The sequence below is a fragment of the Hyla sarda genome, chromosome 4 (assembly GCF_029499605.1).
Source record: "Hyla sarda isolate aHylSar1 chromosome 4, aHylSar1.hap1, whole genome shotgun sequence".
Classification (NCBI taxonomy): domain Eukaryota; kingdom Metazoa; phylum Chordata; class Amphibia; order Anura; family Hylidae; genus Hyla; species Hyla sarda.
Genome location: NC_079192.1, coordinates 383,762,437 through 383,771,557, shown reverse-complemented (window position 1 = coordinate 383,771,557; position 9,121 = coordinate 383,762,437).

Genomic DNA, 9,121 nt, shown 5'->3' with positions numbered 1-9,121 from the left:
TGACTGTCCAGGCATGCTGGGGCTTGTAGTTTTGCAACATCTGGAGGCACCCTGGTTGGGAAACACTGTTTTAGGCCAGTGTTTCCCAGCCAGGTTGCCTCCAGATGTTGCAAAACTACAACTCCCAGCATGCCTAGACAGCCTTTGACTGTCCAGGCATGCTGGGACTTGTAGTTTTGCAACATCTGGAGGCACCCTGGTTGGGAAACACTGTTTTAGGCCAGTGTTTCCCAGCCAGGTTGCCTCCAGATGTTGCAAAACTACAACTCCCAGCATGCCTAGACAGCCTTTGACTGTCCAGGCATGCTGGGACTTGTAGTTTTGCAACATCTGGAGGCACCTTGGTTGGGAAACACTGTTTTAGGCCAGTGTTTCCCAGCCAGGTTGCCTCCAGATGTTGCAAAACTACAACTCCCAGCATGCCTAGACAGCCTTTGACTGTCCAGGCATGCTGGGACTTGTAGTTTTGCAACATCTGGAGGCACCTTGGTTGGGAAACACTGTTTTAGGCCAGTGTTTCCCAGCCAGGTTGCCTCCAGATGTTGCAAAACTACAACTCTCAGCATGCCTAGACAGCCTTTGACTGTCCAGGCATGCTGGGGCTTGTAGTTTTGCAACATCTGGAGGCACCCTGGTTGGGAAACACTGGCCTAAAACAGTGTTTCCCAACCAGGGTGCCTCCAGATGTTGCAAAACTACAAGTCCCAGGTTGGGAAACACTGTGCCCGGCCTCCGCCCCACCTTACTGTAAGGGCATGCTGGGAGTTGTAGTCCTGCAGCTGGGGGCAGGGGACAAGCTTGTCACTTGCCCACACATCTCCTGCACCACACAACTACAACTCCCAGCATCTCCTTACTGTAAGGGCATGCTGGCAGTTGTAGTCATGCGGGGCGGGAGATGTGTGAGCAGGTGATAATAAATGTACTAACCCATTTTTTTTTGTTTTCTTCTCATTTCAGATCCGTTTATCCTGTGGACTCCTTCGGATTCGGTGGACTACTTCGATGACCAGCGTTTTTCTTTGTTTGATTTTAATAAAAGGGTTAACGAGGGCTTGTGGGGGAGTGTTTTTTGTAATAAAAATTTTTTAAAACCTGTTGTGTTTTTTTCTTACTTTACTAGACAGGCTTAGTAGTGGAAGCTGTCTTATAGACAGAGTCCATTACTAACCTGGGCTTAGCGCTAGCCACAAAAACAGCTAGCGCTAACCCCCTATTATTACCCCGGTACCCAACGCCACAGGGGTGCCGGAAAGAGCCGGTACCAACAGGCCTGGAGCGTCAAAAATGGCGCTCCTGGGCCTAGGCGGTAACAGGCTGGCGTTATTTAGGCTGGGGAGGGCCAGTAACAATGGTCCTCGCCCACCCTGGGAACGTCAGGCTGTTACTGTTTTGTTGGTATTTGGCTGAGAATGAAAATAGGGGGGACCCTATGCGTTTTTTTTTTAAATAATTAAATATATTAAAAAAACGCATAGGGTCCCCCTATTTTTATTCTCAACCAAATACCAACCAAACAGTAACAGCCTGACGTTACCAGGGTGGGCGAGGACCATTGTTACTGGCCCTCCCCAACCTAAATAACGCCAGCCTGTTACCGCCTAGGCCCAGGAGCGCCATTTTTGACGCTCCGGGCCTGTTGGTACCGGCTCTTCCCGGCACCCCTGTGGTGTTGGGTACCGGGGTAATAATTGGGGGTTAGCGCTAGCTGTTTTTGTGGCTAACGCTAAGCCCGGCTTAGTAATGGACTCAGTCTATAAGACAGCTTCCACTACTAAGCCTGTCTAGTAAAGTAAAATAAAACACAACAGGTTTTAAAAAAAATTTATTACAAAAAACACTTCCACACAAGCCCTCGTTAACCATTTTATTAACATCAAGCAAAGAAAAACGCTGGTCATCGAAGTAGTCCACCGAATCCGAAGGAGTCCACAGGATACACAGATCTGTAGAAAAAGTAACCAAAAAAAAAAAAAGTGTAAGTACATTTAGGGAGAAAAAAACTGTGTTAAAAAAATGTAATAAACACACACACTAAACGCCGTTTACCACTTCTGAGCCATGACTACAATTTACAGTGATCCCTCAACTTACAATGGCCTCAACATACAATAGTTTCAACATACAATGGTCTTTTCTGGACCATCGTGAGTTGAAACCAGACTCAACATACAATGCTACAGACAGTCCAGATCTGTAAAACGTGTCAATGGCTGGAAGAACCAACCAATCAAAATGGGCATTCACTGGTAAAACCCCTGTATTACTGAAGTGTATGCACTGACTGGTGTCTGGTATTACATGTTCTGTACACTTTACCTGTATCAGGGTTAGCTGCTCTTTTGGACACCAGGTGAGGGCGACTCCATTACTTGTTTGGGACATTGCCTGTACTGTACAGGACCCCTGAAGAAGCTCCTGTCCTCTACATAGACCAGTGTTTGCCAAGCAGGGTGGCCCCATCTTTTGCAAAACCATCTTTGGCTGTCCAGGCATGCTGGGAGTTATAGTTTTGCAACAGCTGGAGGCTCCCTGCTTGGGAAACACTGACATAGACAGTGATTTACAGCTCCCAGCAGATCTTTATTACTTTTATATGTAAGGATTTGCTTTATCTATATTAGTTATCTACTTATTTTTCTTTGTCACTTTTTCCTATTTTGGATGACATTTTGGTGCCTTTAGAACCAATTACCACGTTTCCATAGTTATGGTCTCAACATACAATGGTTTCAACTTACAATGGTTTTCCTGGAACCAATTAATATTGTAACTTGAGGGACCACTGTAGTTATTGAATTATTTAGATGTGGTGAAAAAGCTAAAAAAAAACTCAAAAACAAAAGATCCAGAAGGAAACCAGCAGCCAAACCTGTTCAGACAGCAGGAAAAAGGAACAGACTATTTTTTTCTACTACATGAAGTAAATTTCCCACTTTTGCCTATGTGTGCCAAATTTATTAATGCCGTGTAACAATTTAGTAAATTTGTCGCACATAGTCAAAAATGAAGTAGAAAAAAACAGGGTAAAAACCAGACTACATAGTAAAAGATTAGTAAATGCCCCTCGATGTGTTTAGAACTTTCACTGAAATTCACTATTTCCCCTTTTCTGCCAGTGTTTTCCAGTGGGTCCAGCTGGTACATAACTACAACTCCCGGCATGCTGAGAGTTGTAGTTTTTCAACAGTCAATTTCAACATTCCTCTACCAAAACAAGTCAATGAAAATATTGCACCTCCTTAAGACCATGTTCACACAGTGGATTTTAGGGCTAAAGACCAAACACAACTTTTGTTTGGCCTAAAAAAATAAATAAAACTGCCCAGGGGTGTGGGAATTTAATTAAAAAAACTACTTGTCCACGGGACTAAAATGGAGCAAAATCTACTTGTCCCTCATGACGATCCACTTGTCCGGGCCAATTTTCGCTTTTACGCTCTGATGTTTTTCCCTCCTCGCCCTATAATAGCCGTAACTACCTACTATAATGATACCTTTACATTTTTCAATAACATATTCTCCAAAACAAAAAAAATAAAAAAATTATATATATATATAATCGGTGAAGTTAAATTGAAATAGTAAAAGATAATTTTGCAGATTTGGTGGTTTTCCTTTCTGCGCCATTTACCTTGTGGTTGAGCTAATATGTTGTTTTGATACTTTAGGCCGCCTGATTACAGCGATACCAGATTTCTATATAGTTTTGTTTTCCGTTCAATTTTTTTAATTGCCATTTTTTGACCCCTGTAGCTTTAAAAAAAATAAAAATTCCGCATACCAGGCTGTATGAGGGCTCATTTTTTGCGCCATAATCAGTTTTTTGTATCGGTACCATTTTGGTATTGATCTGACTTTTTAGTCACTTTTGTACTTTTTTTTTCTGGGATATTATAAAAATTGCAATTCTGTGGTTTGGTATTTTTTTTTTACATTTACCGTATGGGATACATAATGTTATATTTTAATAGGTTGTTCAATTACGTACGCAGCGATACTAAATATGTTTATTTTTATTATGTTTTCATGTTTTTATATAGGAAAGGGGGGTGATTTGAACTTCTAACATGGAAGGGGTTAAGGTGTGTCTTAAACTTTTATTAAAACCTTTTTTTTTTTTTTTTTTTTCACTTTATTAGACTTTTAGGAGGAATCATTAGATTCCTCATACAGATCAATAGAGTTCTATTAAACTCCATTGATCTGTGTGATCTGTGATCCATTGCTAGAGCCTAGTCCAGCCTGGCTCTATCAATGACAGAGCCACGGGAGGGCTGGAAACAGAGGTAAGCCTCCCCGCAATCACACCGGGGGGGGGGGGGGGGGGGCGTGAAGCGATCCACCCCACCAGGAAGCATTCACATGTCCCTTTAGATGACCTTGCCAGCTTTGAAAGTGGCGATCTAAAGGGTTAATAGCCAGCCGCAGCGATCTCTGCATGCTGTCTATTAGCGGCGGCCCCCGGCTACTGAAAACAGCTGGGGGCTGTAGAGTATGGAGCGGGCACGAGTCCGGAGCCTGCTCCATACAGACTGCTGAGCGCCACCACGCCCTGCTAGCCCTAACCCGGGCTAAGGGCCGGAAAAATTCACCTGCCCGGCGCCTGGAACTGCATGTCCCGGGCGTCGGGCGATAGGAATTCCACATCCCTGCTGTCCACATGTGATTCGTTGGTCATGTGACTCATTGGGGGAAAAAAACACCAGAAAGTTTACACACAACTTATTTTTGACTGATTTTTTTTTTTTTTTTTACCTGAAAACTGCCCACTTATTTAGCACTTCCACAATGCAGATTTTGTGGCGTTTTATTTATTTTAAATAGTGCTTTTTGTTCTGGCATTTTTTTTTTCCACCTTTGTTTGTCATGTGATTCATTCATCATGTGACATTCCACCGCTCCCCGAAGCCTCTAGTATGGCTCTCTCGTCCTCCGCTGCACGTTACACTGTAGCTCAGCTAATCCCTGGCCGCAGAGATGTCCTGCCTTGGCCAGCAATTGGCTGAGTGGCAATATGACAGATTGGGCCAGGGTCCAGTCGATAGATTGCCGCTCAGCCAATCACTCGGGACATTTATCAATGTTAACTGTAGGATGCCGTTTTCTCTGGAAGAATTTTTGGGGCTTTTTTTTTTTGGCTAGCCTGTGCCAAATGGCCTTAAAGGGAATGTGTCACCATTTTATTTTTTAACCCCTTAAGGACCCTTGACGTACGCGTACGTCATGACACCCTGGTACGTCATGGAGAATTCCGGCCCCTGCCGCGCGGGATGCCTGCTGAAATCACTCAGCAGGCATCCCGTGCAAACGCCTAGGGGAGTCATTAGACCCCCCCATGTCGGCGATCGCGGCAAATGGCAAGTGAATTCACAATTGCGATTTGCACGATTCCGGGTCATTCCGGGTCTATGGTGACCCGGTATATAAGGTGGATCGCGGTTGTCTAAGACTCCTACGATCCCCCTGAAGGGATAGGAGTTAGGTGGCAGAGGTGCCACCCCTCCCATCCCTGCTATTGGTCGCCAGAAGCGACAACCAATAGCACATCGGGGGTGTTTACTTTCGTTTTCCCCATCCTGCCCACCCACAATAGGCGGGGCAGAACGGGGAAACCGACGGGGACCGGGCGCCGAAGATCCTCTTACCCATCTGGAGGCTGCGGGCGACGGAGATCGGCGGGCGACGATGTAATGCGGCTGGATCCTACGGAAGCCGGTGAGTTGCCTAGCAACAACTGTAGCCCTCCAGATGTTGCAAAACTTCAACTCCCAGCATGCCCAGCCAGCTGTTTGGGCATGCTGGAATATGTAGTTTTGCAACAGCTGGAGGGCTACAGTTTGAGACCACTATATAGTGGTCTCTAAACTGTATACCTCCAGATCTTGCAAAACTACAACTCCTAGCATGCCCAAACAGCTGTTTGCTGTCTGGGTATGCTGGGATTTGCAGTTTTGCAACATCTGGAGGGCCACAGTTTGGAGATCACTTTGCAGTGTTCTCTAAAACTGTAGCCCTCCAGATGTTGCAAAACTGCAAATCCCAGCATGCCCAAACAGCTGTCTCGGCCTGCTGGGAGTTGTAGTTGCGTACCTCCAGCTGTTGCATAATTACATCTCCCAGCATGCCCTTCGGTGATCAGTACATGCTGGGAGTTGTAGTTTTGCAACAGCTGGAGGCACACTGGTTGGAAAATACTGAGTTAGGTAACAGAACCCAACTGAAGGTTTTCCAACCAGTGTGCCTCCAGCTGCTGCAAAAGTACAACTCCCAGCATACACGGTCTGTCAGTACATGCTGGGAGTTGTAGTTTTGAAACAGCTGGAGGTTTGCCCCCCCCCCATGTGATTATACAGGGTACATTCACACAGGCAGGTTTACAGTAAGTTTCCTGCTTCAAGTTTGGGCTGCGGCAAATTTTTCGCCGCAGCGCAAACTCCTAGCGGGAAACTCACCGTAGCACGCCAGTGCGAATGTACCCTAAAAACACTACACTACACTACAATAACACATAATAAAGGTTATAACACTACATATACACCCCCTTACACTGTCCCCCCCAATAAAAATGAAAAACGTATTGTACGGCAGTGTTTCCAAAACGGAACCTCCAGCTGTTGCAAAACAACAACTCCCAGCATTTCCAGACAGCCACTGACTGTCGAGGCATGCTGGGAATTTAGCAACAGCTGGAGGCACCCTGTTTGGGAATCACTGGCGTAGAATACCCCTATGTCCACCCCTATGCAATCCCTAATTTAGTCCTCAAATGCGCATGGCGCTCTCTCACTTCAGAGCCCTGTTGTATTTCAAGGAAACAGTTTAGGGCCACATATGGGGTATCTCCGTACTCGGGAGAAACTGCACTAAAAATTTTGGGGGGCTTTTTCTCATTTTACCCCTTATGAAAAGGAAAAGTTGGGGGCTACACCAGCTTGTTAGTGTAAAAAATTAAAATTTTTACACTAACATGCTGGTGTTGCCTCATACTTTATATTTTCACAAGCGGTAAAAGCAAAAAAAGACCCCAAAATTTGTAACGCAATTTCTCCTGAATACGGAAATACCCCATATGTAGGCGTAAAATGCTCTGCGGGCGCACAACAAGGCTCAGGAGTGAGAGCGCACCATGTACATTAGAGGCTTAAATTGGTGATTTGCACAGGGGTGGCTGATTTTACAGCGGTTCTGACAAACGCAAAAAAAGAATTACCCACACGTGACCCCATTTTGAAAACGACACCCCTCACGAAACGTAAAAAGGGGTATAGTGAGCCTTAACACCCCACAGGTGTTTAATGAAAATTCTTCAAAGTTGGATGGAAAAAAAAAAAAAAAAATTTTCACTAAAATGCTGGTGTTACCCTAAATTTTTCATTTTCACAAGGAAAATAGGAAAAAAAAGCCCCCCAAAATATGTAACCCCATTTCGTCTGAGTAAGAACATACCCCATATGTGGGTGTAAAGTGCTCTGCGGGTGCACTACAATGCTCAGAAAAGAAGGAGCGCCATTGGGCTTTTGAAGAGAAAATGTGTCCAGAATTGAAGGCCACGTGTGTTTACAAATCCCCCATATAGCCAGAACAATGGACCCCCCCCCCCCACATGTGACCCCATTTTGGAAACTACACCCCTCACCTAATGTAATAAGGGGTACAATGACCATTTACGCCCCACAGGGGTCTGACAGATTTTTGGAACAGTGGCCCGTGAAAATGAAAAATGTAATTTTTAATTTGCACAGCCCACTGTTCCAAAGATCTGTCCAACACCAGTGGGGTGTAAATGCTCACTGCACCCCTAATTAAATTCTGTGAGGGGTGTAGTTTACAAAATGGGGTCACATGTGGGGGGGGTCCACTGTTCTGGCAGCATGGGGGACTTTGTAAACGCACATGGCCCCTGGCTTCTATTCCAAACTATTTTTTTCCCCAAAAGCTCAATGGCGCTCCTTCTCTTCTGAGCATTGTAGTGCGCCAGCAGAGCACTTGATGTCCACACATGGGGTATTTCCATACTCAAAAGAGATGGGGTTACAAATTTTGGGGGGCATTTTGTCCTATTATCCCTTGTAAAAATTTAAAATTTGAGGGAAAACTAGCATTTTAGTGAAAAATAAAAAATCATTTACACATCCAACTTTAACGAAAAGTCAAACACCTGTGGGGTGTTAAGGCTCACTGGACCCCTTGTTACGTTCCTTGAGGGGTGTAGTTTCCAAAATAGTATGTCATGATTTTTTTTTTTTTTTTTTTTTTTTTTTGCTGTTCTGGCCACATAGGGGCTTCTTAAATGTGACATGCCCTCCAAAAACCATTTCAGAAAAACTCACTCTCCAAAATCCCACTGTCACTCCTTCCCTTCTGAGCCCTGTACAGCGCCCGCCGAACACTTGACATACACATATGAGGTATTTTCTTACTCAAGAGAAATTTGGGTTACACATTTTAGGAAGATTTCTCTCCTTTTACCCCTTGTAAAAATTCAATAACTGGTTCTACAAGAACATGCAAGTGTAAAAAAATGAAGATTTTGAATTTTCTCCTTCAAATTTGCTGCTATTCCTGTGAAACACCTAAAGGGTTAATAAACCTTTTGAATGTAATTTTTAATACTTTGAGGGGTGCAATTTTTTATAATGGGGTCATTTGTGGGGTATTTCTAATATGAAGGCCCTTCAAATCCACTTCAAAACAGAACTGGTCCCTGAAAAATTTTGATTTTGAAAATTGTGTGAAAAATTGGAAAAATTGCTGCTGAACTTTGAAGCCCTCTGTCTTCCAAAAGTAAAAACATGTCAACTTTATGATGCAAACAAAGTAAAGTAGACATATTGCATATGTGAATCAATATATAATTTTTTTGGAATATTCATTTTCCTTATAAGCAGAGAGCTAAAAAAAATGCTAAATTTTCAATTTTTTCATCAAATTTTGGAATTTTTCACCAAGAAATGATGCAAGTATCGACAAAATGTTACCACTAACATAAAGTAGAATATGTCATGAAAAAACAATCTCGGAATCAGAATGAAAGGTAAACGCATCCCAGAGTTATTAATGTATAAAATGACAGTGGTCAGATGTGCAAAAAATGGCCGGGTCCTACAGTGAAAATTGG